At 42.5% G+C, this 23,809-nt stretch overlaps 1 pseudogene; it reads left to right on the forward strand.

The window, feature by feature from the left end:
* LOC120877522 overlaps window positions 1-21,472 on the forward strand; it is a 58,230-nt pseudogene extending 36,758 nt beyond the window's left edge.
* The last annotated feature ends 2,337 nt before the right edge of the window (window positions 21,473-23,809 follow it).

Consider the following 23,809-nt stretch of genomic DNA (forward strand, 5'->3'; position numbering starts at 1 on the left):
AAGCCAGAAGTTTTCCTTTCTTTGCCATCCCAGTGCTTTGGAAACCCTAAATTTTCCAAGGAGACCTTATGGGGTCTTTGCCAGTTGACCAGTGTCTTGGCTATGAATACCTCCGATCTCCTGGAGATCCAAAGTGTGAGGGCTGGCTAGAGCCTTGGTGAGCATCGGCTCCAACATTCCATCCCTGTGGCCAGATAAACCAGGAGCTGCAATGATATATAAGGTCCCTGCTTCCGGAGAGTTCATGGTCTCCCTAGGATGCAGAAAATAAATAACTGTACATAAATACAGCACATTCGGTGGTATCTTCGCAATAGGGACAAACTGCTAAGGGAACTCAGATGAGGGAGAATTCGTTCACCCAGGTGTAAGAGGCCGGGAGAGCCAAGACAGGTCAGCTGTTTATGATGGAACTTGCTAGGTGTTGAAAAATGGTGAGGAGTTGACTGGATTTGGTAGAGAAGCAGAAGAAGGGGACGAGAAAGGGTGGGGAGGATTCACCTAGTAGGAAAGGAAAGAGAATTGTGACATCTGAGGAGTGAGTGCCATGATTCCTTCTGTTTCAGTAGAAATCCTTTCACCTGGCGAGGTGCTGCAGTGCCTGTTTGCAGCCTGACTGCCCCTCCTGGCTGCGGCTGTGTGCTGTTTATATTAAGTCTGTGGTGAGGAATAAGGGAGGCTTGACTGGCTTCAAGACTGAGATGACCCCAGCAATCTTGCCTTACTTAGCGTCTTTTTTTTTTTTTTTTAACTTGTTTAAAACTTATTTATTTACCCAATTTGGCTTTTGTTGGTTTTGGTTGCATCTTTGAAAGAAAGGTGGATGAGGTTAATCCTTCCCCAGGATGACGTGGGATGGAACCTAAAAAAATTGCTTGTTTTATCTGAAGTTCAAGTGCAACTGGGCAAGATGTACTTTTATACAGACTCTGGCAACCTTGGGTGGGTGGCACCTGGTGACCCCCAAACCTTGAGGGCTCATTCCTGCCCAGCCAAAAAAATTCTAGACTCTTTACTTGATCAAAAATTCAAAGCTTCCCTTTTAACTGCAAGTGGAAATGCCAACCCACTCCAGTACTCTTGCCTGGAGGATGCGATGGACACAGCAGCCTGATAGGTTACAGTCCATGGGGTAGCGGAGAGTCAGACACGACTGAGAGACTTCATTTTCACTTTTCACTTTCCTGCATTGGAGAAGGAAATGGCAACCCACTCCAGTGTTCTTGCCTGAAGAATCCCAGGGACGGAGGAACCTAGTGGGCCGCCGTCTATGGGGTCGCACAGAATAGGACACGACTGAAGCGACTTAGCAGCAACAGCAGCAGTTTGAATGGTGGTGACTGGCTCTCACACTTTGGCTGCCCTTCACTCTACAGAGTCATCTCTGGCTTTCTGAGCTTCTTTGTAGGTGAAGGAGCTGTGGTCAGTTATCTGCTACATTTTGAAGGCTACAAAAGCCTCAGGGGGTTGGGAGGGCCTGAAAAAAAACTTTGTAAAGAAGATTTAGAATTAAAAAGAAAGCCCTAGAAACTTCCCTGGTGTCCAGTGGCTAAGACTCCACACTCCCAATACAGGGGCCCTGAGTTTTCCACCTTGTCAGGGAACTAGATCCCACATGTTGCAACTAAGACCCGGCCCAGCCAAATAAATAAATAAAATATTAAAAAAAAAAAGAAAGTCCTAAAGAGTTGTGTGGACCCTTAGGCCTTGTAGAAATCTTCTAGCCCTGGGATAACAAGCGTGTTTCTTTTTTCGTACTGCATCTCGTTGAAAACCGGTGGTTGTCTGGAAGGCTGGCTTGGGGAGGGTGATCTGCACACATGGGAAAGGGTCTCTTGTGAGCTGAGTGGCAACGACAGAGAATCCAGATCTCCCGATTCCTGGGCAGGACTTTGGGACACGTGATATGGCCATTCTGAACCCATGGGGCATAGACTCTTGCCCTGCAAAGATTTGTACAACCTCAGCAAGGTCAGAAAAATTCAGACAGACATCTCTGGGAGTCAACTAGATAGCAGCATCCTGACAATGTCGTTAGTGAAGTGAGAAGGAGAATTCTCCAAGTTTATCTTCATTGGCCAAATGTTTACATTCATGAAAGCTCAAGGGGGTGGCCTGGGATCTGGTGTATTTTATTCTTCTGAAATTATTTGGTAATTAGGTCTTTTCTAAGAGGTGTAGATGTCATCCTAATCAGTGAGAATTAAAACCATGTAAAGACCCAGGTTCGATCCCTGGATCGGGAAGATCCCCTGGAGAAGGGAATGGCAGCCCACTCCAGTATTCTTGCCTGGAGAGCCCTGTGGACAAAGGAGCCTGGTGGGCTACAGTCCATGTGGTTGCAAAGAGTTGGACAGGACTGAGTGACTAACACTTTCACAGAGGAAGCAGGACAGGTGGATGGCAAAGGAATGAACACGTCCAAGAGCCCTTCACCGCTGTGCCTTGTTGCCTGCCCTGGGGCACTCTCTCAGTAGCTTTGGCCCTTTGAGATCCACTATTGACTTTGAAGAAGACAACATCTGACTTGTAGGGTCAGCAGAGCTTGTAGTGATGCCATGATGCTGAGTAGGACATGCTGGGAGTGTAGATGTGACTGTCCCTATCTCAGCTCCAAAATGGACATTTCTAAAACAAGACCAGTGTGAGAAAGAGAAAAATATCTTCTTCCATAAGATCATTTCATAGACTCCTCCGAGTTTCAGATCCTCTAACATAAGAAGTTTAAGTAACTTTTAGTTAAGTTGATCTAAAAGGCAACCAATACACTCAACAAATTAATTAAATGAAAAATAAAGAATGGAGGTGATACCTATAGACTAAAAGAAGTTTAGACACGTATCAGTCAAGTGCCATGTGCTGACTTTAGTTGGACCCTGATTCTAACAAACTGAAAAGAAACCCCACAACCATTTGACTTATTTTGGGAAGCTTGGATATTAGAGCATTGAATGTTTAATGATATCGAGAAGTTGTTCTTTACTTGGTTTAGGTTTGGCGATGATGCTGTGGTTACATTAAAAGAGAAATTTTGTGTTTTAGAGACACATATTGAAGTATGTGAGATGAAGTGATTTGACATCTGGGGTTTGTTTCAGAACGATACTGTAGGTGGTGAACTGGATGGAGGTGGACAAAGGACAAAATTGGTGGTGGATTGAGGGTAGTTGGGGCTGGTCAGTGGGTACATGAGGGTTCATTATATTATTTATATCTATATTATTTTGTCTATTTTGGGATATGTACAAAAAAGACAATATCAGGTGATGCCACAGGCAGGACTTCGTTAGGTATCACATAATGTAACGTATCAGGGTAGAAATACAAAGTAAGGACCGTATTATTGTTCACAGAGTAAAGAAACTTAACTTACTTGCATGCAAAATGTTCTTTTTTAAAAAAGATTTTTAAAGTAATTTTTTTTGTTAAAAGGGAAATATTTTTTAAAATTGAAGTATAGTTAATTTACAGCATTGTGTTAGTTTTGAGTGTACAGCAAAATGATTGTTATACACATATATATATGTGCATATATATTCTTGTTCAGATTGTTATTTTCCATTATAGGCTATTACAAGATATTGAGGACAGTTCCTCATGCTGTACAGTAGACCTCACAGAATATTCTAAGCAGAACTTTTTTGGATCTACTTTAATGAACAGAGGAGACAGCTGTAATTGACAGATGCATTCCTTAATAAATGTTATAAAGGCCAGTTTTGAAAATCCTCTGCTCAAAATGTTCTTAGAAAATTGTTCTCCAGAGAGTACAGAAGTTAACTTTAGCCCACACATCTCCGGGTGAATTGAATTTCGGGTCTCTTCTCTGGCAACTGTGGTCCTGGCCTTCCCCCAACCTCCTCACTCATCTGTGTCATCCGTGTCTTTATGGATCAAGCACATTTGTCCTCTGGGTGCCATGGTCTGCCTCACTGTCCAGAGTTCCTTAAGAGCAAGGACATGAGTGTCCAGCCACAACCCAGGGCCTAGAGCACCGTGGGGTTCAATAGAGATGAACTAAACTGAATTGAATAACATTTGCTCCAATCTGAACTTTCTGCCGTATCTAGAGAACTCCCCAAACCACAGGTTACCCTGAGGGCTACCTCCGTGGAGGGACTCAGAAAGGGTCCTTGACGTTTGATAATGAATTTGAAGTAATCCCGCTGATAAACCGGTTGTTTTTTTTTTTTAATGGTATGACGCCCCCTGGTGGTCCTTTGTTAGAACAGCTTCTTCCAGGAGCTGTCATTCACAGCTTGGGCTGTGTGGGAGAAAAGAATGTAGGATCCTTCTTTGTCATACATTTAAGCTGCAACTGGCAGCTCTTGTCATTTATTGTTCTTTAATGTAGGAGTGGCCAGTATGAGTGACCCCACCTGCATATGCCAGAGCCATTGGGTGGTGCAAATATTGTGGCTCTGTAATAGCTTCAGGATCACTGGTTTAAGATACGTCCTTTGCTGGCCTGCTAAGGAGTCCTGATACCCTAGATAAGAAAATGAAGCTGGACCTATTGTCTCTAGAATATCACTGTTAAACTGCACACTGACATTTTGGGTTAAGCAGAAAAGAAGAGGCTTCACATGGGTTAAGAGTAAGGTAGCGCTTCTTGTTTAGTCGATAAATCGTGTCTGTTTTGCAACCCCAAGGACTGTATGTAGCCTGCCAGGCTCCTCTGTCCATGGGATTTCCCAGGTAAGAATACTGGAGTGGGTTGCCATTTCCTATTCCAGGGGATCTTCCCGACCCACAGATCCAACCCGCATCTCCTGCATTAGCAGGCAGATTCTTTATCACTGAGCCACTGAGAAGCCCAAAAAGTAACATGGAGCGTCTATCATGTGCCAGGTATTGCGGTAGGCCCTTTCACATACCTTCTCATTTTAAGCTATAGCAGTCACCCATTCTGATGTTAACGGGATAAAATTGATTTCCGACCCAGCCCCATTTCTCCCCTAAAGTCACGTGTGCTGTGCTGTGGTTAGTCGCTCAGTCGTGTCTGACTGTTTGTGACCCCATGGACTGTATGTAGCCCGCCAGGCTCTTCTGTCCATGGGGATTCTCCAGGCAAGAATACTGGAGCGGGCTGCCATGCCCTCCCCCAGGGGATGTTCCCAACCCAGGGACTGAACCCAGGTCTTCCACATTTCAGGCAGATTCTTTAGCATCTGGGCCATCAGGGAAACCCAAGAATACTGGAGTGGGTAGTCCAGCCCTCCTCCAGGGGATCTTCCCGGACCAGGAATCGAGTCCAGGTCTCTTGCTTTGCAGGCAGATTCTTTACCAGCTGAGCTACCGTGTTTAGTTCTCTGGTTTTCCACAGCATCCCAATGGCTCAGGCAGTAAAGAATCTGCCAACAATTCAGGAGACAGGAGACAAGGGTTTGATCCCTGGGTCAGGAAGTTCCTCTGGAAAAGGAAATGGCTACCCACTCGAATATTCTTGCCTGGGAAATCCCATGGACAGAGGAGCCTGGCGGGCTACATACAGTCCATGGGGTCACAAAGAGTCAGGCATGACTAAGTGACTAAGTGTGCACTCATGCAAACTCAGTTGCCACACTTAATAGTCTACTCTCATGAGCATAGCAGCTCAGATGTCCTGATGAGATGTAACTGTCTTAAAGTTGGACAAAGTTAAGGATGCTTCTTCTGTGTGGGCAAGAGTATATTTTTCTCTTGTTTAATGAATTACTATAAACATGGCTATTGAACACAAGATACATTTATTATCTTTCAGTTTCAGAAGGTTGGGAGGTTAGTACAGTTTAGCTGTGTCCTCTGCTGAGGCTCTTGTTGGGCTGCAGTTAGGGTGTTGGCTGGACTGAATTCTCATTTGGAGAAGAATCTGCTTCTAAGTTCCTCCAGGTTATCAGCTGAATTCATTTCCTTCCCCGGTTCAATTCCTGGGTATGGAAGATCTGTTGGAGAAGGGATAGGCTACCCACTCCAGTATTCTGGCCTGGAGAATTCCATGGACTGGTCACAAAGAGTCAGACACAACTGAGTGACTTTCATTCACTTCCTTACAGCCCTATAGCTGAGGGCTCCAACTTTTTACTGACTTTCAGCTGCAGGCTGCCTTCAGATCTTAGAAGCCACCCACAACTCCCTGCCATGTGGGTTTCCTTAACATGGGGGCTTACTTCATTAAGCCAGCAAGGGGAATTTCTGACCTCAGGGAGGGCTCTCACCTGATTGTCAGTCCCACCCTCGATGATCTCCCTTTTGATGAACTAAAAATCAACTGATTTGAAACATTAATTATATCTGCACAATTTCTTTTTCTTTGCCATATTCTGTTGTTGTTCAGTTGCTAAGTCATATCTGACTCTGAGACTCCATGGACAACAGCATGCCAGGCTCCTCTGTCCTCTATTGTCTCCCAGAGTTTGCTCAAATTCATGTCCATTGAGTTAGTGATGTCGTCCAATCATCGTCTCATCCTCTGTCATCCCCTTCTTTGCTTGCCCTCAATCTTTCCCAGTATCAGGGTCTTTTCTAATGAGTCAGTTCTTCGCATCAGGTGGCCAAATTATTGGAGCTTCTGCATCAGTCCTACCAACGAACATTCAGGGTTGATTTCCTTTAGGATTGACTGGTTTGATTTCCTTGTGGTCTAAAGGGACTCTCAAGAGTCTTCTCCAGCATCACAATTTGAAAGCATCAATTCTTCGGTGTTCAGCCTTCTTTATGGTCCAAATCTCACATCCCTACATGACTACTGGAAAAATCATAGCTTTGACTATACGGACCTTTGTCAGCAAAGTGATGTCTCTGCTTTCGAATACTCCGTCTAGGTTTGTCATGGCGTTTCTTCTAAGGAGCAAGCATCTCTTAATTTCAAGGCTGCATATTCTATTGGCTAGATGCAAATCACAGATCCTGCCCACTCTGATGGGAAAGTGATTATGCGGGGAATGACCATGGTGGGTAGGGATTCATGGGGGCCATCTTAGGATTCTGCCTAGCACCATAAGATTGTTCTTGATTCTTTCTTATTCCAGAATCACAGAAAATGCAGGTTCCATAAAGACAGACTGGCCAATAGAGTTCTACTCTTTCTTGATTCCTTAAGAAAATTCAGTACCATGTACTTCCCAGGTATTGTCAGTACTCTCCCATCTCTTTGCAGATGGTGGTGGGCGTGGGGGTAGATCTTCAGTTGCCTGGGTGTTCTCAGCCTTGGGACTAATCCTGTTTCCCTGGCTTTGGACTGAGGGATCCCTACACTGTGCAGCTGCGTCTGTGGGCCTGGCCAGGCTGCCTTATGAGATGTGTGGGTCAGTTGTGGGAAATAGGAGCAAGGAATTCAGATTCTTTTTTTAAGCAACGTTATTGAGATACAATTTGAATACCTTAAAATTTACCCATCATAAGTGTACAGTCCAGTGAGTCTTAGTCTTTAAATACATTTAAACCTTCTCCATAACCCCATTTTAGTGTTCTTCCATTACCCTGAACGTTCCCTTGGGCTTTTCACACTCAATCTCTGCTCCCATCCTCCAGCGCCAGATGAACACAGTTCTGCTGTCTGAATCTATAGTTTTACCATTTTATTCCCTAGAACTATTCTATAAATAGAATCATGTAATCTGTGGTCTTTGGTGTCTGCTTGTTTTATCAAGCAGAATGGTTGTGAGGTTCATGCCTGCTGTTGCATAGGTCATTACTTCATTCTTCTTTATTACAGCTTCTTTATTTGTACCTCTAGTGCAAAATGCAAATGCCTGGCCCTTTGTTCAAACAGCAGGGAAAAGGGCCATCAGCAGTATTAAAGCTTAAAGCTTTTCCTTTTTACATTTCTACTAGCAATGTCTGAGGGTTTCTTCATATCCTCCCAACACTTATTATCTGTCTTTTTGATTATAGCCTTTCTGCTGGAGGATTTGTGATGGTTTCTCATCATGGTTTTGATTTGCATTTTCACAGTGACCGATAATACTGAACATCTTTTTATGTGTTTACTTGCTATCCGTATGTTTTCTTTGGTGAAGTATATGTTTAACTCTTTTGCCCATTTGTTTTAAAATTGAGTTGTTTGTCCTTATTATTGAATTGTAAGACTTAAAAAAATGTTCTGGATACAAGTTGATCTAGTTATATGATTTGTGAATATTTTCTCCTGGATGATGACTTATCGTTTTCATTTTTTAATACTGTCTTTTGAATAGCAAACACTTTTAATTTTAATGAAGCCCATTGGATCAAAAACTCATTGGTTTTGTGGTACATACTTTTTGTGACATCTGATTCTTTTTATTACTCTCTTTAGGGGAGAAATTGGGGTCGTGGTGAAAGGCAATCATCAATTTTTTACTTGTTTTGGGGGAATTGAGGGACTGATTAATCTTGATTGTATTATAGACATATACAGAGAAAATGAACGTGGTTTTTAGATGAACAGAACTTTGCAGCCTTTTCCTGGCCTCCTCCTTATTAGACATGCTTGGTGGAGAGGCTCAGGGAGGGGTTTAGAGATGATGGAGAAGAGTCATAGCCTGAAAGTGTCACTCTCCACATGGAGAGAGAAAACATCACAAGAAAATTTTAACGATCATGGAATCCTCTGACACTGTATGAGATTTTTCCCCTAGAAGATCTGACCTTGTGATTATGCTAGAAGGGGAATAGTTTGAGGCTGAAGCTCTAGTTCCCCCCACCCTCCGCAAAAATCTAAGCACCACTTGAAATGAATGATTAGTGGCCATCTCAGTTTCAGCTAAAATTGCAGACATGATAATAGGTGCGATGCTCATAGTGTAAATGGTAAAGAGATATCTTATTACTCAGGAAAAGTTTGTATTATTAATATCTTTCAGTTAGTTAAAAGATATTTACGTAACATCCATTATATGCCAGGCTCTATTCTAGGCACCATGGATACTTAAAAAGGGAAAAGCAAACAAAAATCCCTGCTCTTGTGGAGCTTACATTCTGGGAGGGGGAGACAGACAATACATAATAAGTGAAGAAAATAACACCGTAAGATAGAAGTGACAGATGTCATGGGAAAAAATAGTGGGGGTTGGGGGTGAAGGATACTGAACATGTTTCATATCACAGAGGGTGATCAGGGGAGAACTCAGTGAAGGAGGGCTATTTGAGGCAAGGAAGTAATATCCGGGGAAAGAGCGATAAAGGAAGAGCCTCCAGCCTCAAGTTTCAAGACGATGGTTGGCCCAGGATATTCAAGGACTGATGCGGAGGTCAGGGCAGGAAGAACAGGGAAGAGTGAGCAGGAGACGAGCCAGAGAGGAAATGGGGCCGGACGCTATCAGCCTCAAAACCCAGAAAGACTTGAGCTCGCACAGAGAGTGAGCTAGAACACGTTTTGTGCAACTATAACATCCAAGTTTCTGTTCTATTCAGGTGTGAACAGTTACATTTTCCTCCAATGATTCCCTGAACAATGCAAGTAATTCAGTGTGTGACTGAATAGTAGTTAACTTTTAAAAATGGCAAATGATGCTGTGTGGATAATAAAAGATAACAAATGGATCTAAAATGTTACTACAGCTGCCAAAAAGATGAAAACACTGGTCTATGTACAATTGAATACAATTTAAATATACAAATGCATCTATTAATTAAAAATAGAGACTGGGAAATGACAAAGATAATTTTTTACAAAGCAGGCTATAAATGGAGAACTACAGTGTTACAGTGAAGGTGTAGATTTAAAAAGTGACTCACCAGAATATGCAATTATTAGGTACAAGTAAGATGCACACTTCCCTGGAGGAGGGCATGGCAACCCACTCCGGTATTCTTGCCTGGAGAATCCCATGGACAGAAGAGCCTGGTGGGTTATAGTCCATGAGGTCGCAAGGGTCAGACAAAACTAAAGTAACTTAGCATGCACACTTAAAGATATTTTTACATATACCTGAGTAATATGGAATAATGTGGACAGTGATTCAATCAGAATATCTTCGTGTGCACTGGAGGCACAACATGAACACACTAATTCCACTGGAAATGGGCTGGGCCATCGCTGGTGGTTTTTGAGCCCAGCTCATCATCTATGAGGAAGTAAGTCTTGCAGCCATCTCTGCAAGTCGAATGGCAATGTGACTCAGAAAAAGGTCTTGGCTATGTAGCTTAAAACTCAAACCAACATCAATCATTTAAACCAGAAGGTTCTTGAGGCTGCAACTGGACTTTTAAATGTAAAAAATGTATCCTGCCTCCAAGGGACTGGAGTAGGCCAGGAAGTCAGTCTAACGTTAATCTTCCTGTTTTCTGCCTCTCCTTGCCTTTATTTTTGCACAGCTTTGTCAGAAACCCGTTGTTGGCGCCCTCTGGTGGCAGGTTCAAGCTGTGAACCAGAGACTGGCAACACCTTGCAGTTAAGGTGACCTAACAGTGCTTACTTGATGAGAAGCGCCTGTAAAAACTCATTGCTTGTAAAATCTAGTGTTTCCCTTTGTTAGTGATGCATATTCTAGAGTTACTTGAATGCTAAGTTGGGCTTACAAATAAGCACGTGTAACATTTCTGCATGATAATAACATACTTTCAGAGTTCTTACTATTGTTAAGTGCTTCATGTTTATTAATTCATTTCAGCCACATAACAATTATATGAAGTACTATTATATTCCCATTTTACAGAAGGGGAAACTGAGACACAAAGAGGTCTCATCCGTAGAGGGTCGCATAACTAGTGAATGGGAGAGCTGAGATTTAAACTCAGAAAGTCTTGTTACAGATGCTGTGCTCTGAACCTTTGTACCCTACCACAGCTCATGTGGCAGGGTACACAGTTGGTTTTGTATAACTCCTGGTTTTCTAGCACCATCTTTCATTCTTCAAATACTTTGCTTTTTAAAAGCAAATCAAGGGGAAGTACTTAGATATATTTGTATGCGCACACACATAATATAGACATTGAAGTGAAGTGAAGTGAAAGTTGCGCAGTCACATTCTACTCTCTGTGACCCCATGGACTATACAGTCCATGGAATTCTCCAGGCCAGAATACTGGAGTGGGTAGCCTTTCCCTTCTCCAGGGGATCTTCCCAACCCAGGGACAGAACCCAGGTCTCCTGCATTGCAGGTGGATTCTTTACTGAGTCATAAGCCCAATACATATACATTAAGTTACAGATATCATTTAAAGACAGCCATATAAAAAGGAAGAACTATAAATATGAAGGAAGATAAATACATGGCTTTGAACTTTAAAAGTATTTGAAATTTTTTTGTGGTGATGTATATATTCTTATAACACTTGCTATCATTTATGAATTCAAGTCATTCTTCAAATTGGGATTGAAATATAGTTTGCAAGTCTTAATCTCTGTTAGTCTAAGTTTCTTGAGAGTAGAATTAGGATATGATTTCTCTTTGAGTACCAGTAGTGGGGACTCCATCAATACTTACTGTTATGATGAGCAATGGAATGGATGAGTGGGTACATGAGCTAAACTTTATTCAAAGTATGGCACAGTCATCGTATTGATAGCAAGAGCTCATAGGCTGTTGATGAATTCATCACTTTCCTTGCTGTTTTGTACTAACTCAATCTACAGCAACCGTAGGAGGTAGGTACTACTATTGCTCATCATTCCATAGGTAAGGAAACTGAAGTACAAAGGTTAAATAAACTGTCCAAGCTGGTAAGTAGCAGAGCTGAGATTCAAACCAGGGAGTTTGGCTCTGGAATCCATGAGCCCAGCCACCATCTGCATGGCTTGAGCTGGCCTTGGCTGTGATGTGTGTGTTTACAGAGCTGCAGGGGTGCACACTGGGGGCCTTTATTTGGGGCTTAATGCTTAGAATGGAAAAAGTACTAGGCATGGATGCCTTTCAGCTCTGGGAAACTCAGACTTCACACGCTTCCCCTGACTCCACAGCTAAACTCACTGTGCCCTTCCCCCAATCCCTAAACTCACTCCTGTTTTCTGCTCCGTGTCTTAGCAAGGGGCAACAACAGTCTCTTGTCTGGGCTTCCTTTCTCCAGGGTGGTCCCTGTCCCATCCATCCTCCACATAGTACTCTAGAGTGATTTTAAAAAATGGACTTAATTTTCTTTTTAGTAGTCTTAGGTTCACAGCAAAATAGAACCTGAAGTACAGAGAGTTCCCCTTGCCCTTCTGCACAGTCAGCCTCCTGCACTCTCAACACTCAGCCCCACAGGAGTGCATTTGTTACAACTGACGAACCTGGGTTGACACATTATTGCCGAAGTCCATAGTTTACCTGCAGGGTTTTCTCTTGTTGTATATTCTATGGTTTGGACAAATCTATAATGACATGTGTTCACCATCACAGGAGCACACAAAGTCGTTTCACTGCCTGAAATAGCCCCTGTGCTCTGCCTGTTCATGCCTTTTTCTCCTCTAACCCATGGTAACTACTGATCTTTTCTTTTTACTGTCTCCATAGTTTTACCTTTTCCAGAATGTCAGTACAGTTGGAATCATTCAGTATGTAGCTTTTTCAGATTGGTTTCTTTCACTTAGAAATATGCCTTTAATTTTCCTCCATATCTTTTCATGGCTTGACTGCTCATTTCTTTTTAGCACGGAATAATACTTCATTGGACTTCCCTGGTGGCTCAGTTCATAAAGAATCCGCCTGCAATGCAGGAGACCCAAGTCTAGTCCCAGGGTTGGGAAGATCTCCTGGAGATGGGAATAGTAGCCCAGTCCAGTATTCTTGCCTGGAGAATTCTGCGGACGGAAGAGCCTGGCGGGCTAGAGTCCATGGGGTTGCCAAGAGTGGGACACAACTTAACAGTTAAAGCACCACCACCAATACTTCATTATCTGATGTATCATAGTTTATTTATCAGAGTGATCTTTCAAAAACACAAATCTGATTGCAGTTCTCTCTACTTAAAATCCTCTAATAGCTTCCCCGTGGATAAAAAATAAACTCATTAGCATGTGATCCAAAGTCTTCATAAAAATAGCCTTGCATTCTTCTCCATTACCTTCCCCACGGTACCTGGCTCTCCATTCTTAATGAACTTTTTTCTGTTCCTCAAAGTGACATATTCTCACTTACGCCAGGGCCTTTGCACTTGCTTCACATCCACCCCTACTCTAGCTCACTGTTGTCTTCCTATTTTGTTGTTCAGGGTGACTTCAGCATCCTTGTAATTAGTCCATTCAATATTTAGAAATGGAACTTTTATGGTTATATTTTTAATGTCCATTGATGGAGGAGCCTGGTAGGCTGCAGTCCATGGGGTCGCTAAGAGTCGGACACGACTGAGCGACTTCACTTTCACTTTTCACTTTCATGCATTGGAGAAGGAAATGGCAACCCACTCCAGTGTTCTTGCCTGGAGAATCCCAGGGACAGGGTAGCCTGGTGGGCTGCCGTCTATGGGGTCGCACAGAGTCGGACATGACTGAAGTGACTTAGCAGCAGCAGCAGCAGCAGCAGCATACAAATGTCCCACACTTTAGTTAATATCCTGGTATTCAGGTAAAGTAAGTTCATTTTCTAATCACAAATGTGGTCAAATTGTTAGTGGAATTATGATGAAAAACATATAGGTCAGGAAAAAAAATTAAAGACATAATATATATTTCAGTTCAGTTCATTTCATTTCAGTCACTCAGTCGTGTCCGACTCTTTGCAACCCCATGAATCGCAGCACACCAGGCCTCCCTGTCCATCACCAACTCCCGGAGTTCACTCAGACTCACGTCCATTGAGTCAGTGATGCCATCCAGCCATCTCATCCTCTGTCATCCCCTTCTCCTCCTGCCCCCCAATCCCTCCCAGCATCAGAGTCTTTTCCAATGAGTCAACTCTTGTTAGCCCCAAATTAAGGATTTGTCTTTAGACGGTTGCAGTTAAGTTATTTTTTCTTAGTAATTATTTATTGTCACTGGAGGTAGTTTAGTTTTACTGAAATAAATTTGATTAAATTATGAAATTAGAATAAATTTACTTTTATGATTTTTATTTTGGGCCTTCTTTTCATTGAATCATTAACTGGTGGTTCAGTTTATTTTTAGTGTTAGTGTGTGTACCTGAAATGGTGTCTGTTCCATGACTTCAAATTTAAGGTTCCAATGCTCTTCTCTGTATGTGTCTGCTTTTCTTTCTGAAATGACAGGGTTGGCATATTTTTAAACATTTTCTGAAAATGTCTATAAAGCAAGTTCAAAAGACGTGAACTTTTGTTCTCACTCAACTGTGGAAAAAAAATAGAGACTATTAATGTGTTTACTTTAAAATGAGTAGAATTGCCAGATAAACTATCTGCTACGTTACTGCAGCTGTCTAGCATTTGTTAAGGGCTTAATACACAGCAGGCACTTTCCTGTAAATTATTTTATTTAATTCTTGCTCCAGTCTCACAATTTATGTAGAATTTCCTCCATTTTATATGAGCCAAAATGGAGTCTAAGAGGTTGAATCAGTTGGCCAGGGGCACATAGATAAATTGTGGGCCCCAGAGGATGTGTTTCTTTTTTCATTTCATAGCACAGTTTTCTGATGACCAGGCCAGCTTCTCAAATCATTTTTGGATTTCTTTAATGGGCATTCAGTGGCAAGGAGCACGCACACTTAGAGCAGGTGTGATGATAAAATAATCAGACTCATTTTGTGGGTGGTTATGGGAATCATTCTCATTGTTTTATGGTCACAAACTACATTGTGTACAGTATATATCCTTGTGGGTAGATGGGTGTGTACATGTATACGTGTACAAAAGCCTGCCTTGGAAAGGATGCAAAATGCCTTTGTAAACTTCCAAAATACAACCAAATCATATAGACAAAACCTAAGTTGGCAGCCAAATGCTGTGATAACAGTACCTCAAGGCTCAGAAAATAAACATTTTAAAGAGGTTTTACAATCTATTAATGTTATTTTTTCATCCTCATTCTTTTAAGTTGGTGCTTGGCACTGATCGGCTATGACCTTGGTTATCCTTGACTATGCTTTTGGTTATTTATTGTAGCTGTATTGCCCCTGCCTGCCATAGGCAAACCCTCTCCCAAAAGATGTTTTTAGAGTACATTTTATTGATGTATAGCATAAATAAGTTTCAATGTAGACAAATCACAAGGCATAGATTAATGGTTTTTAATGAAATGGATTTGCCCTGACACCAGATTAAGAAAAAGAACATTACCAGCATCAGAGAAACATCCTCATATCCGGTCTTAATCACCATCACCCCCTCTCCAAAGGCTTCTACTCTCCTGACTTTGCCAGTTTTTGAACTTCATGTAAGTTGAGCCACAGAAAATTTTGCTTTTTTTTTTTTCACTTTTCAGCATTATTTTGTGAGATTCATCCATGCTTTTACATGCAGTGTTGGTTAGCCACTTCGATTTCTACACAGCATTCTTTTATCTGAATATGTTACAATTAATCCATTCTCTTGTGGATGGACACTTGAATTTTCCCCAGTTTTTGACTGTTACAAATAGTGCCTCTCAAAACATCCTCATATGTATCTTCTGACACAAATACATATATATATCATTGGATAAATGCATAGGAATGGATTGCTAACCCATAGGAATGGGTTATGAGTATATATATATTCAGCTTTAGTAGATGCTGTCAAAAACTTTTTTCCAAAGTAGTTGTGCCAATTTAAATTCCCATTCATAATATAGAAGGGTTTGCTGCTCTGGATCTTTGCCAGCAACTGGTATCATTACCTTTTTTCATCTTAGCCGTTTGGTAGATAGGTTCATCATGGTTTTATTCTGTGTTTCTCTAATAACTAATGCAGTTGAGCACCTTTTCATGTGTTTATTGGCAACTTGGATATCCTTTTATTATGAAAGGCCTGTTCACATCTCTTGCACATTTTCTATTGGGTCTTCTATGTTTTTCTTACTGATTGTAGGAATGTCTTATGTTTATCTTCCAAATGACGTACTGGCTGGAGGTAGTGAAATCCTGGGATACTGGAAGGGAAAGAACAGAAAGGAGGTTGGGTCACCTGGGTAAAACCTCGCTTGCTTCTCCTTTCAGCCCCAACATCAGAAAGGTATTTTAGGTAGCAATGCCTTTAGTCCCTGGTGGCTCGGTGTTTCTCCAAGAGATAGCTGGCCCCACTTCTTGCCAATTAATGTGCATTTTGAAGCCCCATCACCTGGAAATCTTACAGTATTCTAAACATACGGTTTCAGATGCTCTTATCGAGTCCCAAACTTGGGTGTCATCTCCATTTCCTCACCTTTCTTCCCAGCCCTCACCTCTCCAGTCCCACCAAGTCCTGGAAATTCTGTGTCCAAAGTATGCGTCCAGGGACTTCCCTGGTGGTCCAGTGATTAGGACTCTACGCTGCCACGGCAGGGGCCGCGGACTTAATCCTTGGTCTAGGAACTAAGCTCCCACTGCAAGTTGCATTTTGTTTCATTTTTCATTGTTATTTTATGAGATTCATCCACGTGAGTGTTTGTTTATCCACTTTCATTTCTACACAGCATTCTTTTCTCTGAAATATGCGGCCACCCCCCAAAAAAAGCATCCAATAGGATCACTTTACCCTACTTCTACCACCAGCACCTGGTTCAAGGCATATCACCCTTCCCCAAGGTCAATGAAATGGCTTCCAAATGGACCTCCAACTGCCTCAGTGAACTGTTTAAAACACATGTTGAACCCTCCTTGAAGTTCTTTATTCTCATGTTGTTATTCTCCATACCCCCTCTTCTGGGACTCATAGCACCATCACAGTTGGCAATTACATGTTTCCTTCTGCCTTTGTTCTCATGCTTGTCTTCTCCCCTGACCTGTCAATTCCATGAAGGGATCAGGCCTGCTTCGTACACTAGAGCAGCTCCGCAGTAGGTGCATTTGAACATGAGAGGTTGAATGAATACCCCACGTCAGATCTGAACCAAGTGCCTGCTGTCCCTGCCAGGTGTTTATCCAGCCTCTTCTGGGTATTTCATGTGATGAGGCTCTCACTAAACCTGAGGTCACCTGTCCTGCAATAGAAAGGAAAGCAACATACCTAACTCAGAGTTCAAAGAGGAGGCAAAGTGTGTAAGCTGAAGGAAGGCTGAGGTCCCAGCAAGATGGGAAATAGGAAAATCTTCCCAGGGCACCAGTGTCCTTGCTTAATTGTTTTAGTTGGAAAACTCCCCTTAGTCAGCAGATGCAGTTCCTGACTCTTCGGCCCTCACTTCCCTCCCACCCATAGCATTTCTAGGGAACACAGTGCACTTCTGTTCTGGGGGCAAAATGAGCTTGTGTGTGTGTGGGGGGTCTATCCTGTTCCCATATCCAGCCTCTGACCTCTCCCTCTTGAACTTAGGTCAGAGTGGAACATGACATGACCTGGGGCTCCCAAAAGGGCCTCACCCATCTCTCAGTGGCCCAGTCCCTTACCCAAGTGTGGATTATTGAACACACTGTCATCAAAGGTGGTAGCAGGGAGCTAGACATCCAAATGCATTCCCTGAATGAGACAAGGCAGTGGTTTGCAATTCTGGCTGTATTGAGGCCGGGTCCCCAGTGTGTAGTTAGTCTATTAAGTAGGAATCTCACCCTGTGATGATCTCAATTAATTTGACGTTTTCCCTAGTTCCTTCAGATAATCTGTACTCAGCCCTGTGGGTTCATGAGCAGTTTTAAATCTGACACAGGGAAGGTCCTCCTTGTATCCCCACGGTTCACGGTCAAGGTGAAGTCTATCGGTATAGCTCAACAAGGCCTTGGAGCCAGAGAGAGATGAATTCTAGCTGGATCCAGGCACTTGTCAAGTGGGACCCTGGACATTCACTTACCTGGCTGAGCTTCAACATCTTCCTCCGCCATGTGAAGCCACTTTTTGCCTCTAGGGCCATTGTGAAGATTCAGTAAGTTATGGAAAGTGTCCAGCACTGTAGCTAGTTCAGAGTGGGTGTCCTATATGGGATGATTCGTATTTCAAACAGTTTCCCATCTTATGGGAAAGATGAACAAATATGGCTTGTGAATCTGTTTCATTGTTCTGGGAAGTACTACATTTACTCTTGATTCTAGGGCAGTATTTGCTGAATTGCTATAGTGTGAGGTACTGCCAGGCTCATTGGCATTTCTGATGAGGAGACAGAGGCAAGGTGTAGAAACTGATTTGAGCAAGTGAGCTAGAAGCAAGTCCAAACTCTAAAGCTTTTAATAATCTATCTTCAATTCATTCCCAATTAATTCCCATCAGTTACGAGTAAAGAGGACTTTAGTTCCCTCTTTTCCTAGCACATGTCTGAATAATTAGAATCCCCCAAATACCCTACTTTTTTTTAAAGCTTACATAGTGTATTTATTTCCATACATACAAGCCAATGAGGTACATTGTTTAAAGTTCAGGAATCTATAGACAGGTTCTCTTTAATGACATTGTTCTATTTCCCAGGCTGTAGAAATGAGTCAATTTTGCTTCTTCCCTCAGCTGAAGTTGTTGCATCAAATCTGTTATCAAGGTCAAATGTATTGAATTAGTCAATCTTTTTTCTTTCTTTTCTATTTTCTTTGCCACCACCCATGTCTAGGTTTTCCAAGATTACTATAATAGACTTAAAAAAAACATTTTTATTATAGAAAAATTCAAACTTCAAACATACTCAAAAATAAAGAGAATATTATATTGAACGCTCATGTACCTGACATAAAACTGCACCAATTGTCAACATTTTGCCATTCTTCTCCTTCATTTTTTTCCTGGACTCATAGAATGTCAGTGTGTATCTCTAATGAATAAGTAATTTGTGTCCCCCACAGCTTTCTCATTATTCTTTCTCTAATATCATTTTTCTCACCAATCCAAAAATTTCCCACCCAAATGTCCTACTTTATCCAGTAATTCTGGACATGTGCTTTTGTGAGCCTTTCGAGTAATACTGACAATAAAGGAAAAAAGAAACATTGAAGACTTGGGGTGGGGGTGATCTGCTAATTTCCCCTGGGTGATGGAAGTGTGGATGGTAATTCTTTTTCTCACCAGTGTCCCACATTTACTAAGCCATAATGTATTAGCATTATTATCAGAATCTGCTCCCCACCACTTTCTAAATTAAAACACTGGGGAAGTTAGTTTAAATGCTGCTGTACCTGTGAAGTACCAGTACCCTATATAAAGTGGTCAAAGCAGAGAGCAGAAGGCTCAGGGCACTGCGGGGTCAGCCATACTGGATTAAAAGCTCATCAGCACTGAGAGGGAACACGACTGTGGTTTCTCTTGAAGACTACAAAGGGCTTATTCCATCAATGGTAGATGCTCAGTAAAAAGTGGCTAAGGTGATGAAGGAAGCACAAGCTGGAATCAAGATTGCCGGGAGAAATATCAATAACCTCAGATATGCAGATATGCACCACCCTTATGGCAGAGAGCGAAGAACTAAAGGGCCTCTTGATGAAAGTGAAAGAGGAGAGTAAAAAAAGTCGGCTTAAATCTCAACATTCAGAAAACTAAGATCATGACATTCGGTCCCATCACTTCATGGCAAATAGATGGGGAAACAGTGGCTGACTTTAATTTTGGGGGCTCCAAAATCACTGAAGATGGTGATCGCAGCCATGAAATTAAAAGACACTTACTCCTTGGAAGGAAAGTTATGACCAACCTAGACAGCATATTCAAAAGCAGAGACATTACTTTTCCAACAAAGGTCCGTCTAGTCAAGGTTATGGTTTTTCCAGTGGTCATGTATGGATGTGAGTTGGACTGTGAAGAAAGCTGAGAGCTGAAGAATTGATGCTTTTGAACTGTGGTGTTGGAGAAGACTCTTGAGAGTCCCTTGGACTGCAAGGAGATCCAACCAGTCCATCCTAAAGGAGATCAGTCCTGGGTGTTCATTGGAAGGTCTGATGTTGAAGCTAAAACTCCAATACTTTGGCCACCTCATGCAAAGAGCTGACTCATTTGAAAAGACCCTGATGCTGGGAAATATGGAGGGCAGGAGGAGAAGGGGACAACATAGGATGAGATGGTTGGATGGCATCACCGATTCGATGGACGTGAGTCTGTGTGAACTCCGGGAGTTGGTGATGGACAGGGAGGCCTGGCGTGCTGCGGTTCATGGGGTCGCAAAGAGTCGGACACGAATGAGCGACTGAACTGAACTGAACTGAAATGAAGGTGATGAACGAATGATGCTTCTCTTCCAATCATCTCACAACATTTTGCTTTTTCTATTTTCCTCAGTGACAAATGCCTGCTTAGCTTAATCCCTCCAGATATGGACACTATTTTTCAAACCAGCCAATTGATAAACATTTACTGAGTTCTTATTATGTGCCAGGCTCTTGGTATGCAGTTGTGACCAAGACAGTCATGTCCTTGCTGCCATGGACCTCATAAGCTGGTGGAGAAGACAAGATGTAGTCAAGTTAAATAAAGAAAGAAGATGGGAGATGTCAGGCTCCCACGGCCGGAGCGGTAGCCCGGCCGGGCCCCCTGCGGCGCAGCGCGGACGGCTTGAGCGCTCACTGCAGCCAGCATTCCGTCGCCGTCGCCAGGCGGTGCCGCTCGAGCCGGAACGCGCCTCTGCGCTCCTCGCGGCTTCCACCCCCGCGGCCGCCGCTCCCCTAGCAGTCGGCACACACACCATGAGGACTTCAGCCAGAGCCTGGCCGAGTGGAGGCTCTTCATCTACAACCGGACCACCGGAGAGTTCCTGGGGTGCACCACCAAGAGCTGGGGTTTGATCTTGCTCTTCTACCTAGTCTTTTATGGGTTCCTGGCTGCACTCTTTTCATTCACAACGTGAGCCATGCTTCAGACTCTGAACAATGAAGTTCCAAAATATTGTGATCAGGTTCCTAGTCCAGGACTTAAATGGTTTTTCCAAAACCAATGTTGGTGTTGGATTTTTCATTCAGCCTGTCTGATTCAGAATCCTATCAAGGGTACATTGATGACCTTAAGAAATTTCTAAAGCCATATGGCTTAGAAGAGCAGAGGAATCTCACAGATTGTACCAGTGGAAACTTTTGAGCAGAAGGGTCTAGACTTCTGCATGTCAGTCCCTCTTGCCTTACCTGAAGCATTCAGTGGTGTGGATGATCCCACGTTTGGCTGCCAAGCAAGAAACCCTTGTATTCTTGTGCAAACGAACAGAAAAATTGGATTAAAGCCTCAAGGAGAACCAAGGATACACTGTATTGGAAAGAGTGAAAGCACTGGAGTTCTATCCACTTATTCTCCCAATGGAACGATAGATTTAAAATATTTTCCATATGATGGGAAAAAAAACTGTATGGGAGCTACCTGCAGCCACTAGTTCCCATTCAGCTCAGCTTTGGTAGTGATGGTGACGTAAAAGAAAATGGTTGAGTGCAAGATTGATGGATCACCCAACCTAAAAACCCAGAATGACTGTGACAAGTTTTTAGGATGAGTTGCATTCAAGATCACCACACATGCATAGTAGGAGTTAGGATGTCTCCACAGAGTAAACGCTGTGTTGTCTGTCTTCATTGTGTATCAGCGGGACCTGGCATTCCAGAATTATGAGACCGCCGTGGAGAAAGGTGGAGTGGTACATGTCACTGGGATAACAATGTGCTTCCAGATAATAGTGGTCCATGTCCTTTTAAGTAACTGCCTGCTGCCTCTGCTGCTTTTGACCCATATACAGACACCAGACAGGGACTGTGAACACCTGCTTCTGAACGTGTAGGTTGGGGGTCTTGTCCAGTTTTTAATGTGGTTTAATTGCCAAGTGTCTAAAGCTTAAATGTGCTGTGCTATGTAAGTATTTTATAGATTTAACACTGTTTACTGTTATATTTTGATGCCAGCAAAGTTTTAGGGGATAAAATGGTACCTGACCAATATTGAATGACTTTATAGCTGCAAGACATTCAGTGTGTGGGAAAGTTCTGTATGTGAGGAGGAAAAAGGAAAATAAAAGTGTTCAGTTCAGTTGCTCAGTCGTGTCCAACTCTTTGTGACCCCATGAACCACATCATGCTGGGCCTGCCTGTCCATCACCAACTCCCGGAGTTCACCCAAACCCATGTCCCATGTCCAATCGGTGATGCCGTCCAACCATCTCATCCTCTGTCATCCCCTTCTCCTCCTGCCCCCAATCCCTCCCAGCATCAGGGTCTTTTCCAATGAGTCAACTCTTTGCATGAGGTGGCCAAAGTATTGGAGTTTTAGCTTCAACATCAGACCTTCCAATGAACACCCAGGACTGATCTCCTTTAGAATGGACTGGTTGGATCTTCTTGCAGTCCAAGGGACTCTCAAGAGTCTTCTCCAACACCACAGTTCAAAAGCATCAATTCATTGATGCTCAGCTTTCTTTATAGTCCAACTCTCACATCCATACATGACCACTGGGAAAACCATAACCTTGACTAGACGGACCTTTGTTGGCAAAGTAATGTCTCTGCTTTTTAATATGCTATCTAGGTTGGTCATAACTTTCCTTCCAAGGAGTAAGCCTCTCTTAATTTCATGGCTGCAATCACCATCTAGGTAAAAAAAAAATATATATGGAAGATGTGTAGGTGCTGCAGAGGAAATAAACTCTTGATTGGGAAGTCAGGCAAGAGTTCCCACCTGAGGAGGTGACGTGTAAGATGGGACCTGAAAGATTAAAGCAGGAAGGTGGAGCTGTGATGGAGAGTGGGGTTGTATTTTAGGCAGAGAGAACAGCATACAAAGAGATCCTCAAGTGGCAGACAGTTTGGCTTGTTCACTGTGAAAGATGAAAGACGGGGAGTGTGGTTGGTGTGAGATGAAGTTGGACAGGTGAGTAGAAACCAGATCATCCAGGGACCTGGAGGCTGTTGTTATGCATTTGGGTTTATTCTGAGTACAGTAGGAGCCTGCTCTTGCTTCCTCCAAACTTACTTCACCTGCAGTTTTTTTTTTTTTTTTTCATCTCTGTTTTTGGCAATTCTATCTTTCCAGTTGCTTAGGCCAAAAATTTTGGAGTCATCCTTGACTCTTTTTTGCCCCCCTCTCCTTACACTACATCTTCCCTGCCAACAAATTCAGCTGCCTGTTCCTTTAAGTTATTATAGACTCTCACCACTTCTCATCACTTCCACTGCTTCCTGATCTAAGCCACCATCATCTCTTATCTGAACTACTGGATTCACTTCCCAGCATCTTGGGCTAAGGATGCTGTCAGATTATCTTCCTCCTGTGGTCAAAACCTTCTAATGTTTCCCCATCTCAGAGTGAAAGCAAGTCTTCTTACCATTGCACAATCTGGCCCCTCCCTTGTTATCTCTTAGATCCTGGATGCAAAGTCAGTGGGTACAATACTGGAGGGGGAATCAGAGGCTATAACCATTTATTCACTCAGTTAGTCCTTTGATAAATAGTTATTAAGTATCTGTGATGTGTCAGGCACTCCTCTAGGTGCTTGGAACACACTGGGGATAGATAAAAAGTCTCTGCTTCATGGAACTTACACAGTAAAGAAGTAAATTACATAACTTGTTAGAAGCAAATAAGTGTTAGGGGAAAAAATAGTTAGGTTAAGGAAAAACCCAGAGTCTTGGGTAGGGAGAGATTGTAATTTTAAATAGGGTGGCCTTGCTGAGAATGGAAACAATGACAGACTTTATTTTTGGGGGCTCCAAAATCACTGCAGATGGTGACTGCAGCCATGAAATTAAAAGATGCTTGCTCCTTGGAAGAAGAGTTATGACCAACCTAGACAGCATATTAAAAAGTAGAGACATTACTTTGCCAACAAAGGTCCATCTAGTCAAAGCTATGGTTTTTCCAGTAATCATGTATGGATGTGAGAGTTAGACTATAAAGAAAGCTGAGCACTGAAGAATTTATGCTTTTTTTGTGTGTGTGTTCATTCTATAACAAGCCTTTATTTTTTATTTTTTAATATAAATTTATTTTAATT

This window comes from Oryx dammah, unplaced genomic scaffold, assembly GCF_014754425.2.
Source record: "Oryx dammah isolate SB20612 unplaced genomic scaffold, SCBI_Odam_1.1 HiC_scaffold_18, whole genome shotgun sequence".
Taxonomy (NCBI): Eukaryota; Metazoa; Chordata; class Mammalia; order Artiodactyla; family Bovidae; genus Oryx; species Oryx dammah.